Below are 16,851 nucleotides of genomic sequence, written 5' to 3'. Positions count from 1 at the left end.
GTGGTCACGCACGAAGCGTCGAAGACCATTGTACTGGTCGATGTAGCCGTGCCCTTTGAAAATACGATGCAGGCCATCGTAGATGCGCGCATGGGAAAAATTAATAAATATAAAGATCTTGCAGATTCCCTACGAGGGCGCGGCTACAAAGTTTACCTAGATGCCTTCATTGTGGGCGCCCTGGGCGCCTGGGATCCGGGGAACGAGTTCCTCCTGGAACTACTTAGAATCTCACCGCGATACGCATCCTTGATGCGAAAATTAATGGTTGCCGAAACAATCGCGTGGTCCCGAGACATGTACGTCGAACATGTGTCGGGCATCAGACAGTACACGGTGTCCAGTACTGAAAACAATAGAGACATCGCGACAGAAGACCTGGAAGGCGAGGCCCAGGAGCCCTCATCTCCTCGACTGACAGGAACACCGATATAGTCACGGATTTTCTTCTTCTTTTTCTTTTTCCTCTATATGCTACATTCATTTCTCTATTCATCGCTATTCATTTGCTTATTGTTTCTTTTTCTTCTCTTTTCTTTCTCCTGACTTCTCTCTCATTACTTAATGAAATCTCATTGCGGTGTTTCTGTCACTTGTGCTCAAGTCTATGCTTATATATATATATTTACATATACATCTATTTTATTTCCTTTTTTTTTCTTTTTCTGCTATTATGTATCTTCTCTCCTTTTTTTTAATCTGTATATTTACATGGCTATACTATTATACGAGTATATGCCCATATTTCCGGTACTTGTGTTGAGACCGACTTGAATCAAGCGCGCTAAAAGAAGCTTGACTGCCAGGGCTATTAGCCCCTTCTTTCTGGTATCTAAATGAGTAATAATAACTCTTTCGAATGCGGGACATATGCAGTGGGGATCCCTCCCACTGCATCATTATATTTTTAAATATTTTGTAAAGGGCTAAGCCTAAAACTTTGGCAAAAATGTATCCCCCCAGGAGCAAGCTCCTGGGGAAACATGAACTGTTAATAAAGCGCTTTATCTGTTCTTATCAGCTTAATATCTGATACACTCCCCATTGGGGAGTCAGAATATTAATCTCATTTTTGAAAACGGTCGGATTTCGGAGCTTGCTCCGACTCCGACACGGGTCGCACCTGTATTGCATTACCGCAGGACGCGGCCCACACATACTACTATAAACATATTTTCTTTTCTATTTCTTTCTTTTAAAATATTCTGACTCCTCTTCTCTTTTCCCTAGTCTTTTTTTGTATTTTTATTTTCTTTTATCCGCGATCGCGTTGGCTTTTCCAACGGCGGTGCGACTCGCTCAGCACAGCGGCGACTGACTGCGCGGTAGGTAAATGGAGCTTGGGAGTCTGGTGGTGGTTTCTCGTAGTGTAGCGTACTGTAGAGTGGTGCCACCTGGAGCAGGCAAAGCGCTGTCGACTCCAGGCGGACTGTTTCGATACATCGAAACCCTTTCGCGCCGTATCCGATTCCGGTGCGGCTTTGCTCGCGTTTGCTTTGTTTTGATTATATGTTTAGCTGTTATCCGTGAGAACGCTGGTCGTTTAAACCGATAACAGCTGTTTGTCCCACCAACCGACTTGCCGAAATCCACTTTTTGCTGTAGTTTTTGTGCTCCCGTATAGGCTAAATATAGACATTTAGACCGTTACGGGTAGACTTTATTCCATTATTCTAGCTATTTAGCTAGAAATTTTTCTATTTGCAGTAGATTAATCATTCTTTTTCCGATAATTATCGAGGTACACGGGTCCCTTTACAACTTGTGTAACTCGATATTAACAGTCTAGTCCCCTGTGTGCGGTAATTTGCAGATTTAATTTGCAAATTATCGCGGAGAGCGACTCGCACGGTCGTCCTCGTTTCGTTCGTTTTGTTTTTATTCTTTTGATCTCAATCTAGTCACTAGATTAAGGTTTTCTTTTATTATTTTGATTTATTTATTTTACTTTTATTTTTATTTATTTTCGTTTATTTATTTCCTTTCTTTTAATTTCCGCGACGTATATACCGCAGGTATATATACCCGTTTTTGTTTTTATTTGTTGATTTTACTTTCTTTCTATTTTATTTTCGTCATTTTATTTTATTTATTTATTTCTCAGTTTTAAGTTTTAAGTATTGACTGGGGAGTCCCTACACGTTCTCTTTTTAACTAATTGATTATTACTCCATTTTATACATTTATTTATTTATTTATTTTATTATTATTTATTTTATATTGATATGAGTAATACGACGAGCCCTCAGCCGAGCTGCACTGCCAGGGGAAATGATGTAGTAATAACGTTCCCCTTCCCTGAGACATTCCCCTGCCCCTTCTGCAACGTGGGGGTGCCGTCCAACTGGATCCGGTCGGCCGTGTACCAGCGGCACGAGGACCTGGGGAAGCATCTGCGCATTCACCATCCCGGCGCAAACAGGAAGTGGGTCTGCGGGGTGTGTTCCTTCACGGACGATAGTGTCTATGCACTGAAGAAAGTGAGGAAACACCACGCAGACTCACACAAAAGTAGTGCAGAGCCTCGTGCCGCTGGGGCGCGGCCGCCGGCCAGTACAAGCACAAGTAATAGCAACAGCAGTAACAATAATGACGGCGGCAGTGCACCCCTGGCTGAGGGTGATTGCGCCGAGAAGCGACCCCAACCTGACGCGGCGCTAGCTGAGACGACCCAGAGGCCCTCCCCGTCCCCGTTGGAAACGGCAGGGACCACCACGCGTGGAGGCGCGCTGACGCGCGCTACTAAATCTACCTTAACCAACTCCCGGACCACGGTGGCTGCCAAAACTAGAACCGTGCCGAAGAAAAAGCCAGTAATCACCTCATCGGTGACGGGGAGAAACTTACTGACGAGCTGGGCCGTGAAAACGACAGCGACAAGGAAGAGCGGGACGCCGTCCAGCCCCGCCGATGGACGACCTCCATCCTCGGGGAGTCCCGCCACCCCGCCGACCGTGGATCTCACCACCCCACCAGCGGGGACCGGCGCCGCTAAGAGGACCAGCGGCGGGCCAGTGTCAATGAGGAGGCCAAGCGGGGGGGTAACTTCCACCTTAACCCTCCCACTAAAAGAGAAGGAAAAGAGCCCGGGGGCAAAGAGAAGGAGCACCCGGGCGACAACGGAGCCTCCTCAACCTGGCCCGCCCCGACGAACCACCACCACCACCACGACCAGGAAGGTGTCACCCGCTGTTACCTATGCAGAGGTCACTAGGGGCACGTCGACCACCACCACAACCATGACGACGAGGAGGATGACACGGGCAACCTCCCTCCCGCCCGTGCCAAAAGAAGGAGACGGGGGCGCATCCACAGCACAAGCGCCCCCCACCAGGCCAGTGGTGGCGACGTGCACCTTTGCAACGGCGGGAACACTGACCCTGACGACGACCTCGGTCTATAGCAAACCGGTGGCAGTCGTAACCGTCGCAACAAGAAGGAGCGGGGGGGGAACCTCGCCGAGGGGGTTCAAGAAGAGGATACAGGAGGATACGGTGCTCCTGGAGTCCGCGCCGACGACCAGGGCGCGGGCTGCCAGGGCAACCACGGAGCCCCCTCGGACCCCCCCAAGGACAAGGAACCAGGGAAAGAGGAGCCCGCCAACGGGATGTGCGACGGTGAGCGACATGGCCACCCAGAAGACGCCGGAGGAGCGCCCTGTAACGAGAAGGAGTACCCGGGCGAAGACTCTGTCGCCCGGGTCGACACTAGTGAAGATAATGAAGGGGGACGGACCTTCCACCCTACCGTCCCCCATTACAGGGCGCACCGGGAGAAGGAATCTTCTCCCTGCTATAGCCGAGGCGTCGCCAGCTATACCAGCGGCGCCGGTGGAGGCACCGAAGAGTGGAGGAGGAGGAGGAAGAAGAAGAGAAGTAGATGAAGAGGAGGAGGATTGGCGGGACGTCACGCCGCGGAACATGAGGAGAAGGGCTGGGCGGCAACAAGAGGAGGGAGCATTGACGACCCCGTCACCGAAGACGCCGGCGCGGCAGCCACGGCAGCAACAACAAGTGCAACACGAAGAGGAAGTGGTCCGGGGGCCACGCGTGGTGAGGACCCCTCCGGGGGCGGAGCGGGGGTCTCGTAGCAGACCTCTGACTGTCGATAGGGCTACTAGCCCTATCGACTTGAATAACAATTCTAGTCGATGTAATTGTGATTGTCCTAGGTTAAGTGATGCCGCTAGCAGCGCGACTAATTGCCCCGGGTCAAACCGGGGCTCTGTTTTTAGACCGAGCAACGGGCAGAACAGGAGTGGCCGAGGGGGCACCAATAATAACACGAGCACAAGATCCCGCGAAACGATAGATAGAAGAGTACCCCCTAGAGGTCGGGCCCCACAGTCGCCCGCGACGCACCGGCGGGGGAGGATGACGTCCCCGACTTCACCTGAGCGCCGGGGATCCCGGAGAGGGCGCGACCCGCGTCGGGATACACGGCTCCCTGATGCCGTCTCACACGCCGGCCGACTCGACGAACCGACCCCCGACACCGACCGACCCGAAGGGCTCCGTAGGAGCACGAGGGCAGCGATAGGTGTCGAAAGGGCAGGGCTCGCTGAGGAAGCCGAAACGGTGACGACGCTTCAGGCGCTGGAGGACTTCGCTGCGAAAGTGGCGGAGTTCTTCGTTAAGCATCGGGTCGTGGATACCGAACGGGCCGCAAATCCAGCCACCAGTGGGAGGGGTGGCCGGCCACGACCGGCTGCGAGGAGGGAAGGCGAGTCTCACCGTCCGAGGGACAGTTCGACGACGACCGGTACTCCTGCCGACCGCGAGGAATATGTTCGGGAGGCGACGCGCATTCAGCGCTTGTTCCGTGCGAACCGGAAGCGTGCGGTGCGGGAGGTCCTGAAAGGGTCCTCTCCACACTGTGAGGTGTCGAAGGACGTAGTCCAGCGACACTTCGCAGATATGTATGCTCTCCGGGATCGCGCGGGGCCCCTCCCGACTGTCCATTACGAGACAGCACAGGGGAGTGACGCTCTGGTGTCGACATGTACGGCCACCGAGGTGAGCCGCCGCCTGGACCGGATGAAGAAATCTTCTCCGGGTCCTGACGGCGTAACCTACGGTGATTTGCGCGATGCTGACCCAGGCGCCACGCTCCTAACGGCGTTATTTAACGCCTGTCTCAGGATGGAGCATATTCCGCGCGTTTGGAAGGAGTCAAACACCGTTCTTATTTATAAGAAGGGTGACCGGGATGACTTGTCCAACTGGAGACCACTCGCGATGGGTGATACTGTGCCGAAACTCTTCGCCGCTGTTATGGCCGACCGCCTCACTTACTGGGCCGTACAAAACCGACGGCTCTCACGAGGCCAGAAGGGCTTCCTGCCGTACGAGGGGTGCCTTGAGCACAACTTCGTGCTGCAGGAATGCATCGCCGACGCCCGGAGGAAGAAGGGGGAACTGGTGGTGGCGTGGCTGGATCTTTCCAATGCCTTTGGATCGATCCCGCACGCCACTATCCTGGAGTCGCTCTCCAACGCCGGGGTGCCGCGGGCGATGACAAATATCGTCGCCAGTATGTATACAGACTGCGCGACGAGGGTCCGTACCGCTGAGGGGTACACGGATAGGATCCCCATACTATCAGGGGTCAAACAGGGCTGCCCCCTTAGCCCCATACTGTTCAACCTGGCATTAGAACCAGTAATTCGCGTAGCCGAGGACTCCACTATAGGATGCAAGATCGCGGGGGAAAGAATTGTGGAGCTCGCCTACGCGGACGACATCGCGCTGCTGGCGGAGAGCGAAGAGGAGATGAGGAGGCTGCTGCGTGATATTGAGATGATTGCGGCCAGCTTGGGCCTCGCCTTCAACGCTAAAAAGTGCGCAACACTGCACATCAGAGGCCGGGACGACGTACTGGACACCGTGTACCGTATCCAGGAGGAACCCGTTCCGGCTCTGGAAAAAGGTGAGTCTTACCAACACCTAGGGATCCCAACCGGGGTTCAGCTTGATCAGACGCCCTACACCACGATCCGAGGCGTGTTAGAGGATCTGGGCGCGCTAGACCGTTCACTCCTTGCCCCCTGGCAGAAAGTCGAGGCGCTGGCGACATTTATTGTCCCGCGTCTCGATTTCCTGCTGAGGGGAGCCAATATGCGGCGAACGATCCTGTCGGAGCTTGACAAAGCTATCAAGCGGACGGTTAAGCTATGGCTCCACTTGCCCCAGCGCGCTAGCCCGGAGGTAGTCCACATTCCCCCGTCACTGGGAGGATGTGGACTCCCTCCGATAGCAGACCTCGCTGAGGTCACGGCCGTGGCCCACGCATTCAGGATGCTGAATGCTAAGGACCCGGTCGTGGCTCGTATCGCGAGGTCCACGCTGGAAGCTGCCGCGAGCGAGAAGCTTCGTCGAGCTCCGACTGATCGGGATCTTGCCCAGTACCTGTCGGGCTCTTTGGCCGGGGACTGGTCAAGACCAACGACTGGTCGTTCGTCGTTTTGGTCGAAGGTGCGGTCCGTCGCGCTGAGATCCGGAGCGCGTCTCGGTTTTCGCTGGGAGTGGTGCGATGATCGAGCTGAACTCGCGATTGTCATGGAATCCCGAAACGGACGTCGGGTAGTCGTGCCGCCTCTTGCCAAGGCACATGTCATCACCAGGATGAGGGCTGCAGTGACGGAGCGCTATGTGTCCTCGCTTCTTCGGAAGCCGGACCAAGGTAAGGTTTTCCAGGCAACCACCCAACATGCGGCGAGCAATCGCTTCATGAGGGGTGGCGCGTTTATCCGCTTTGCTGATTGGAGGTTTATTCATCGCGCCCGCCTCGACGTGCTCCCGTTAAATGGAGCCCGTCGATGGGGGAGCGGTGATAAACGCTGCAGGCGATGCGGATACGCGCTGGAAGGCCTTCCTCATGTGCTCTGCCACTGCGGCCCTCATTCTGCCGCCAGGCAGAGACGGCACGACAACCTCGTCCTGAGGTTGAGTAGGGCGATCCGGCTTCCTGGTGAGATCCGGATCAACAGGCGTGTCCCCGGGGCGACAGGAGAGTCTTCGGCGCTTCGCCCGGACATCGTGGTCACGCACGAAGCGTCGAAGACCATTGTACTGGTCGATGTAGCCGTGCCCTTTGAAAATACGATGCAGGCCATCGTAGATGCGCGCATGGGAAAAATTAATAAATATAAAGATCTTGCAGATTCCCTACGAGGGCGCGGCTACAAAGTTTACCTAGATGCCTTCATTGTGGGCGCCCTGGGCGCCTGGGATCCGGGGAACGAGTTCCTCCTGGAACTACTTAGAATCTCACCGCGATACGCATCCTTGATGCGAAAATTAATGGTTGCCGAAACAATCGCGTGGTCCCGAGACATGTACGTCGAACATGTGTCGGGCATCAGACAGTACACGGTGTCCAGTACTGAAAACAATAGAGACATCGCGACAGAAGACCTGGAAGGCGAGGCCCAGGAGCCCTCATCTCCTCGACTGACAGGAACACCGATATAGTCACGGATTTTCTTCTTCTTTTTCTTTTTCCTCTATATGCTACATTCATTTCTCTATTCATCGCTATTCATTTGCTTATTGTTTCTTTTTCTTCTCTTTTCTTTCTCCTGACTTCTCTCTCATTACTTAATGAAATCTCATTGCGGTGTTTCTGTCACTTGTGCTCAAGTCTATGCTTATATATATATATTTACATATACATCTATTTTATTTCCTTTTTTTTTCTTTTTCTGCTATTATGTATCTTCTCTCCTTTTTTTTAATCTGTATATTTACATGGCTATACTATTATACGAGTATATGCCCATATTTCCGGTACTTGTGTTGAGACCGACTTGAATCAAGCGCGCTAAAAGAAGCTTGACTGCCAGGGCTATTAGCCCCTTCTTTCTGGTATCTAAATGAGTAATAATAACTCTTTCGAATGCGGGACATATGCAGTGGGGATCCCTCCCACTGCATCATTATATTTTTAAATATTTTGTAAAGGGCTAAGCCTAAAACTTTGGCAAAAATGTATCCCCCCAGGAGCAAGCTCCTGGGGAAACATGAACTGTTAATAAAGCGCTTTATCTGTTCTTATCAGCTTAATATCTGATACACTCCCCATTGGGGAGTCAGAATATTAATCTCATTTTTGAAAACGGTCGGATTTCGGAGCTTGCTCCGACTCCGACACGGGTCGCACCTGTATTGCATTACCGCAGGACGCGGCCCACACATACTACTATAAACATATTTTCTTTTCTATTTCTTTCTTTTAAAATATTCTGACTCCTCTTCTCTTTTCCCTAGTCTTTTTTTGTATTTTTATTTTCTTTTATCCGCGATCGCGTTGGCTTTTCCAACGGCGGTGCGACTCGCTCAGCACAGCGGCGACTGACTGCGCGGTAGGTAAGTGGAGCTTGGGAGTCTGGTGGTGGTTTCTCGTAGTGTAGCGTACTGTAGAGTGGTGCCACCTGGAGCAGGCAAAGCGCTGTCGACTCCAGGCGGACTGTTTCGATACATCGAAACCCTTTCGCGCCGTATCCGATTCCGGTGCGGCTTTGCTCGCGTTTGCTTTGTTTTGATTATATGTTTAGCTGTTATCCGTGAGAACGCTGGTCGTTTAAACCGATAACAGCTGTTTGTCCCACCAACCGACTTGCCGAAATCCACTTTTTGCTGTAGTTTTTGTGCTCCCGTATAGGCTAAATATAGACATTTAGACCGTTACGGGTAGACTTTATTCCATTATTCTAGCTATTTAGCTAGAAATTTTTCTATTTGCAGTAGATTAATCATTCTTTTTCCGATAATTATCGAGGTACACGGGTCCCTTTACAACTTGTGTAACTCGATATTAACAGTCTAGTCCCCTGTGTGCGGTAATTTGCAGATTTAATTTGCAAATTATCGCGGAGAGCGACTCGCACGGTCGTCCTCGTTTCGTTCGTTTTGTTTTTATTCTTTTGATCTCAATCTAGTCACTAGATTAAGGTTTTCTTTTATTATTTTGATTTATTTATTTTACTTTTATTTTTATTTATTTTCGTTTATTTATTTCCTTTCTTTTAATTTCCGCGACGTATATACCGCAGGTATATATACCCGTTTTTGTTTTTATTTGTTGATTTTACTTTCTTTCTATTTTATTTTCGTCATTTTATTTTATTTATTTATTTCTCAGTTTTAAGTTTTAAGTATTGACTGGGGAGTCCCTACACGTTCTCTTTTTAACTAATTGATTATTACTCCATTTTATACATTTATTTATTTATTTATTTTATTATTATTTATTTTATATTGATATGAGTAATACGACGAGCCCTCAGCCGAGCTGCACTGCCAGGGGAAATGATGTAGTAATAACGTTCCCCTTCCCTGAGACATTCCCCTGCCCCTTCTGCAACGTGGGGGTGCCGTCCAACTGGATCCGGTCGGCCGTGTACCAGCGGCACGAGGACCTGGGGAAGCATCTGCGCATTCACCATCCCGGCGCAAACAGGAAGTGGGTCTGCGGGGTGTGTTCCTTCACGGACGATAGTGTCTATGCACTGAAGAAAGTGAGGAAACACCACGCAGACTCACACAAAAGTAGTGCAGAGCCTCGTGCCGCTGGGGCGCGGCCGCCGGCCAGTACAAGCACAAGTAATAGCAACAGCAGTAACAATAATGACGGCGGCAGTGCACCCCTGGCTGAGGGTGATTGCGCCGAGAAGCGACCCCAACCTGACGCGGCGCTAGCTGAGACGACCCAGAGGCCCTCCCCGTCCCCGTTGGAAACGGCAGGGACCACCACGCGTGGAGGCGCGCTGACGCGCGCTACTAAATCTACCTTAACCAACTCCCGGACCACGGTGGCTGCCAAAACTAGAACCGTGCCGAAGAAAAAGCCAGTAATCACCTCATCGGTGACGGGGAGAAACTTACTGACGAGCTGGGCCGTGAAAACGACAGCGACAAGGAAGAGCGGGACGCCGTCCAGCCCCGCCGATGGACGACCTCCATCCTCGGGGAGTCCCGCCACCCCGCCGACCGTGGATCTCACCACCCCACCAGCGGGGACCGGCGCCGCTAAGAGGACCAGCGGCGGGCCAGTGTCAATGAGGAGGCCAAGCGGGGGGGTAACTTCCACCTTAACCCTCCCACTAAAAGAGAAGGAAAAGAGCCCGGGGGCAAAGAGAAGGAGCACCCGGGCGACAACGGAGCCTCCTCAACCTGGCCCGCCCCGACGAACCACCACCACCACCACGACCAGGAAGGTGTCACCCGCTGTTACCTATGCAGAGGTCACTAGGGGCACGTCGACCACCACCACAACCATGACGACGAGGAGGATGACACGGGCAACCTCCCTCCCGCCCGTGCCAAAAGAAGGAGACGGGGGCGCATCCACAGCACAAGCGCCCCCCACCAGGCCAGTGGTGGCGACGTGCACCTTTGCAACGGCGGGAACACTGACCCTGACGACGACCTCGGTCTATAGCAAACCGGTGGCAGTCGTAACCGTCGCAACAAGAAGGAGCGGGGGGGGAACCTCGCCGAGGGGGTTCAAGAAGAGGATACAGGAGGATACGGTGCTCCTGGAGTCCGCGCCGACGACCAGGGCGCGGGCTGCCAGGGCAACCACGGAGCCCCCTCGGACCCCCCCAAGGACAAGGAACCAGGGAAAGAGGAGCCCGCCAACGGGATGTGCGACGGTGAGCGACATGGCCACCCAGAAGACGCCGGAGGAGCGCCCTGTAACGAGAAGGAGTACCCGGGCGAAGACTCTGTCGCCCGGGTCGACACTAGTGAAGATAATGAAGGGGGACGGACCTTCCACCCTACCGTCCCCCATTACAGGGCGCACCGGGAGAAGGAATCTTCTCCCTGCTATAGCCGAGGCGTCGCCAGCTATACCAGCGGCGCCGGTGGAGGCACCGAAGAGTGGAGGAGGAGGAGGAAGAAGAAGAGAAGTAGATGAAGAGGAGGAGGATTGGCGGGACGTCACGCCGCGGAACATGAGGAGAAGGGCTGGGCGGCAACAAGAGGAGGGAGCATTGACGACCCCGTCACCGAAGACGCCGGCGCGGCAGCCACGGCAGCAACAACAAGTGCAACACGAAGAGGAAGTGGTCCGGGGGCCACGCGTGGTGAGGACCCCTCCGGGGGCGGAGCGGGGGTCTCGTAGCAGACCTCTGACTGTCGATAGGGCTACTAGCCCTATCGACTTGAATAACAATTCTAGTCGATGTAATTGTGATTGTCCTAGGTTAAGTGATGCCGCTAGCAGCGCGACTAATTGCCCCGGGTCAAACCGGGGCTCTGTTTTTAGACCGAGCAACGGGCAGAACAGGAGTGGCCGAGGGGGCACCAATAATAACACGAGCACAAGATCCCGCGAAACGATAGATAGAAGAGTACCCCCTAGAGGTCGGGCCCCACAGTCGCCCGCGACGCACCGGCGGGGGAGGATGACGTCCCCGACTTCACCTGAGCGCCGGGGATCCCGGAGAGGGCGCGACCCGCGTCGGGATACACGGCTCCCTGATGCCGTCTCACACGCCGGCCGACTCGACGAACCGACCCCCGACACCGACCGACCCGAAGGGCTCCGTAGGAGCACGAGGGCAGCGATAGGTGTCGAAAGGGCAGGGCTCGCTGAGGAAGCCGAAACGGTGACGACGCTTCAGGCGCTGGAGGACTTCGCTGCGAAAGTGGCGGAGTTCTTCGTTAAGCATCGGGTCGTGGATACCGAACGGGCCGCAAATCCAGCCACCAGTGGGAGGGGTGGCCGGCCACGACCGGCTGCGAGGAGGGAAGGCGAGTCTCACCGTCCGAGGGACAGTTCGACGACGACCGGTACTCCTGCCGACCGCGAGGAATATGTTCGGGAGGCGACGCGCATTCAGCGCTTGTTCCGTGCGAACCGGAAGCGTGCGGTGCGGGAGGTCCTGAAAGGGTCCTCTCCACACTGTGAGGTGTCGAAGGACGTAGTCCAGCGACACTTCGCAGATATGTATGCTCTCCGGGATCGCGCGGGGCCCCTCCCGACTGTCCATTACGAGACAGCACAGGGGAGTGACGCTCTGGTGTCGACATGTACGGCCACCGAGGTGAGCCGCCGCCTGGACCGGATGAAGAAATCTTCTCCGGGTCCTGACGGCGTAACCTACGGTGATTTGCGCGATGCTGACCCAGGCGCCACGCTCCTAACGGCGTTATTTAACGCCTGTCTCAGGATGGAGCATATTCCGCGCGTTTGGAAGGAGTCAAACACCGTTCTTATTTATAAGAAGGGTGACCGGGATGACTTGTCCAACTGGAGACCACTCGCGATGGGTGATACTGTGCCGAAACTCTTCGCCGCTGTTATGGCCGACCGCCTCACTTACTGGGCCGTACAAAACCGACGGCTCTCACGAGGCCAGAAGGGCTTCCTGCCGTACGAGGGGTGCCTTGAGCACAACTTCGTGCTGCAGGAATGCATCGCCGACGCCCGGAGGAAGAAGGGGGAACTGGTGGTGGCGTGGCTGGATCTTTCCAATGCCTTTGGATCGATCCCGCACGCCACTATCCTGGAGTCGCTCTCCAACGCCGGGGTGCCGCGGGCGATGACAAATATCGTCGCCAGTATGTATACAGACTGCGCGACGAGGGTCCGTACCGCTGAGGGGTACACGGATAGGATCCCCATACTATCAGGGGTCAAACAGGGCTGCCCCCTTAGCCCCATACTGTTCAACCTGGCATTAGAACCAGTAATTCGCGTAGCCGAGGACTCCACTATAGGATGCAAGATCGCGGGGGAAAGAATTGTGGAGCTCGCCTACGCGGACGACATCGCGCTGCTGGCGGAGAGCGAAGAGGAGATGAGGAGGCTGCTGCGTGATATTGAGATGATTGCGGCCAGCTTGGGCCTCGCCTTCAACGCTAAAAAGTGCGCAACACTGCACATCAGAGGCCGGGACGACGTACTGGACACCGTGTACCGTATCCAGGAGGAACCCGTTCCGGCTCTGGAAAAAGGTGAGTCTTACCAACACCTAGGGATCCCAACCGGGGTTCAGCTTGATCAGACGCCCTACACCACGATCCGAGGCGTGTTAGAGGATCTGGGCGCGCTAGACCGTTCACTCCTTGCCCCCTGGCAGAAAGTCGAGGCGCTGGCGACATTTATTGTCCCGCGTCTCGATTTCCTGCTGAGGGGAGCCAATATGCGGCGAACGATCCTGTCGGAGCTTGACAAAGCTATCAAGCGGACGGTTAAGCTATGGCTCCACTTGCCCCAGCGCGCTAGCCCGGAGGTAGTCCACATTCCCCCGTCACTGGGAGGATGTGGACTCCCTCCGATAGCAGACCTCGCTGAGGTCACGGCCGTGGCCCACGCATTCAGGATGCTGAATGCTAAGGACCCGGTCGTGGCTCGTATCGCGAGGTCCACGCTGGAAGCTGCCGCGAGCGAGAAGCTTCGTCGAGCTCCGACTGATCGGGATCTTGCCCAGTACCTGTCGGGCTCTTTGGCCGGGGACTGGTCAAGACCAACGACTGGTCGTTCGTCGTTTTGGTCGAAGGTGCGGTCCGTCGCGCTGAGATCCGGAGCGCGTCTCGGTTTTCGCTGGGAGTGGTGCGATGATCGAGCTGAACTCGCGATTGTCATGGAATCCCGAAACGGACGTCGGGTAGTCGTGCCGCCTCTTGCCAAGGCACATGTCATCACCAGGATGAGGGCTGCAGTGACGGAGCGCTATGTGTCCTCGCTTCTTCGGAAGCCGGACCAAGGTAAGGTTTTCCAGGCAACCACCCAACATGCGGCGAGCAATCGCTTCATGAGGGGTGGCGCGTTTATCCGCTTTGCTGATTGGAGGTTTATTCATCGCGCCCGCCTCGACGTGCTCCCGTTAAATGGAGCCCGTCGATGGGGGAGCGGTGATAAACGCTGCAGGCGATGCGGATACACGCTGGAAAGCCTTCCTCATGTGCTCTGCCACTGCGGCCCTCATTCTGCCGCCAGGCAGAGACGGCACGACAACCTCGTCCTGAGGTTGAGTAGGGCGATCCGGCTTCCTGGTGAGATCCGGATCAACAGGCGTGTCCCCGGGGCGACAGGAGAGTCTTCGGCGCTTCGCCCGGACATCGTGGTCACGCACGAAGCGTCGAAGACCATTGTACTGGTCGATGTAGCCGTGCCCTTCGAAAATACGATGCAGGCCATCGTAGAGGCAAGATTCGAGAAAATCAACAAGTACCAGCAACTAGCTGATTCTCTGAAAGGGCGCGGCTACAAAGTGTATCTAGATGCTTTCATTGTGGGCGCCCTGGGCGCCTGGGATCCGGGGAACGAGTTCCTCCTGGAACTACTTAGAATCTCGCCGCGATACGCATCCCTGATGCGAAAACTTATGGTTGCTGAAACAATCGCGTGGTCCCGAGACATGTACGTCGAACATGTCTCGGGTATCAGACAGTACACGGTGTCCAGTACTGATAATAATATTAGAGACAACGCGGTCCTAGAGGGCGAGGCCCGGGAACCCTCATCTCCTCGAAATTGAGGTACACCGACCAAATACTGTTTCATATTCGCATTTACAATTTATTTACTCTACTTATTATCCTGCTATAGCTTTATTAATAATATGAAACATGTGTCGGTGCCCCTTATATTAATGCTAAGTGTACTTATGTTTTGTATATGTATTTTCTTCATATTTCCATAGTTATTTTCTCTTCATTTTTCTTTTCTCTTTTTCTCCTTATTTTACTTCATGTACACTTACATCAACTTTTGCTCTTCTACTGTATTTACTTTGCATATGGGCTGATATTTATATTTATATTTATATTTTTTATTTTATCTTATAATTTATACTTTATATATTTATATATTTATATTAAGATCCTTTTCCTAGCGCAAATACTGGGCGTTTGAGAACGAAAAGAAGTCCCACTGCCAGGGCCATCTGCCCCTTCTTTTTTTTTTTTATTATCCTAATGCTGATCTGGCATATTGAGGATCCGCGACGCATGCAGCGGGAGCAGGCCCCGCTGCATTAAACCTACATTTTTTTTTATTACATTAAGGGCCAGGCCCATACATTGTGAACAAGGATGTACCACCTCAGGGACTTGTCCCTGAGGAAACATATTCTGAAAATAAAAGCGCTTTATCTGTTCTTATCAGCTTAATATCTGATACACTCCCCATTGGGGAGTCAGAATATTAATCTCATTTTTGAAAACGGTCGGATTTCGGAGCTTGCTCCGACTCCGACACGGGTCGCACCTGTATTGCATTACCGCAGGACGCGGCCCACACATACTACTATAAACATATTTTCTTTTCTATTTCTTTCTTTTAAATATTCTGACTCCTCTTCTCTTTTTCCTAGTCTTTTTTTGTATTTTTATTTTCTTTTATCCGCGATCGCGTTGGCTTTTCCAACGGCGGTGCGACTCGCTCAGCACAGCGGCGACTGACTGCGCGGTAGGTAAGTGGAGCTTGGGAGTCTGGTGGTGGTTTCTCGTAGTGTAGCGTACTGTAGAGTGGTGCCACCTGGAGCAGGCAAAGCGCTGTCGACTCCAGGCGGACTGTTTCGATACATCGAAACCCTTTCGCGCCGTATCCGATTCCGGTGCGGCTTTGCTCGCGTTTGTTTTGTTTTGTCTCTATGTTTAGCTGTTATCCGTGAGAACGCTGGTCGTTTAAACCGATAACAGCTGTTGTTCCACTAACCGACTTTCCGAAATCCACTTTTTGCTGTAGTTTTTGTGCTCCCGTATAGGCTAAATATAGATATTTAGACCGTTACGGGTAGACTTTATTCCATTATTCTAGCTATTTAGCTAGAAATTTTTCTATTTGCAGTAGATTAATCATTCTTTTTCCGATAATTATCGAGGTACACGGGTCCCTTTACAACTTGTGTAACTCGATATTAACAGTCTAGTCCCCTGTGTGCGGTAATTTGCAGATTTAATTTGCAAATTATCGCGGAGAGCGACTCGCACGGTCGTCCTCGTTTCGTTCGTTTTGTTTTTATTCTTTTGATCTCAATCTAGTCACTAGATTAAGGTTTTCTTTTATTATTTTGATTTATTTATTTTACTTTTATTTTTATTTATTTTCGTTTATTTATTTCCTTTCTTTTTATTTCCGCGACGTATATACCATAGGTATATATACCCGTTTTTGTTTTTATTCGTTGATTTTATTTTCGTTCTATTTTATTTTTGTCATTTTATTTTATCTATTTATTTTCTTAGTTTTAAGTTTTAATTATTGACTGGGGAGTCCCTACACTTCTTCTTTCTAATTAATTGACCATTACTCTATTTTATACATTTATACATTTATCTATTTATTTTACTATTTATTTTAATATGAGTAATGCGACGAGCCCTCAGCCGAGCTGCACTGCCAGGGGAAATGATGTTATAATTACGTTCCCCTTTCCCGAGACATTCCCCTGCCCCTTCTGCAACGTAGGGGTGCCGTCCAACTGGATCCGGTCGGCCGTGTACCAGCGGCACGAGGACCTGGGGAAGCATTTGCGCATCCACCATCCCGGCGCAAAAAGAAAGTGGGTCTGCGGGGTGTGCTTCTTCACGGACGACAGTGTCTACGCACTGAAGAAAGTGAGGAGGCACCACGCAGACTCACATAAAGGTAGTGCAGAGCCTCGTGCCGCTGGGGCGCGGCCGTCGGTCAGCACGAGTAGTAGCAGTAGGGACGGCGGCAGTGCACCCCTGGCTGAGGGTGATTCAGCCGAGAAGCGACCCCAACCCGACGCGGCGCCAGCCGAGACGACCCCGAGGCCCTCTCCGTCACCGTTGGAAGCGGCAGGGACCACCACGCGTGGAGGCGCGCTAACGCGGCCGCTAGAACTACCTTAACCAACTCCCGGACCACCGT

General features: G+C 52.8%; 3 pseudogenes; all 3 read left to right on the top strand.

Moving 5' to 3' along the window:
• The first annotated feature begins 986 nt into the window (after nucleotides 1-986).
• On the top strand, nucleotides 987-1,159 carry LOC143305372 (U2 spliceosomal RNA; annotated as a pseudogene).
• Nucleotides 1,160-8,023: 6,864 nt separating this feature from the next.
• LOC143305371 (U2 spliceosomal RNA) lies at nucleotides 8,024-8,196 on the top strand (annotated as a pseudogene).
• A 6,885-nt stretch (nucleotides 8,197-15,081) lies between these two features.
• Nucleotides 15,082-15,258, top strand: LOC117606386 (U2 spliceosomal RNA; annotated as a pseudogene).
• Nucleotides 15,259-16,851: the final 1,593 nt, after the last annotated feature.

The sequence above is a fragment of the Osmia lignaria genome, chromosome 1 (assembly GCF_051020975.1).
Source record: "Osmia lignaria lignaria isolate PbOS001 chromosome 1, iyOsmLign1, whole genome shotgun sequence".
In the NCBI taxonomy this organism is placed as follows: domain Eukaryota; kingdom Metazoa; phylum Arthropoda; class Insecta; order Hymenoptera; family Megachilidae; genus Osmia; species Osmia lignaria.
This window is presented reverse-complemented; position numbering and strand designations above follow the sequence as displayed.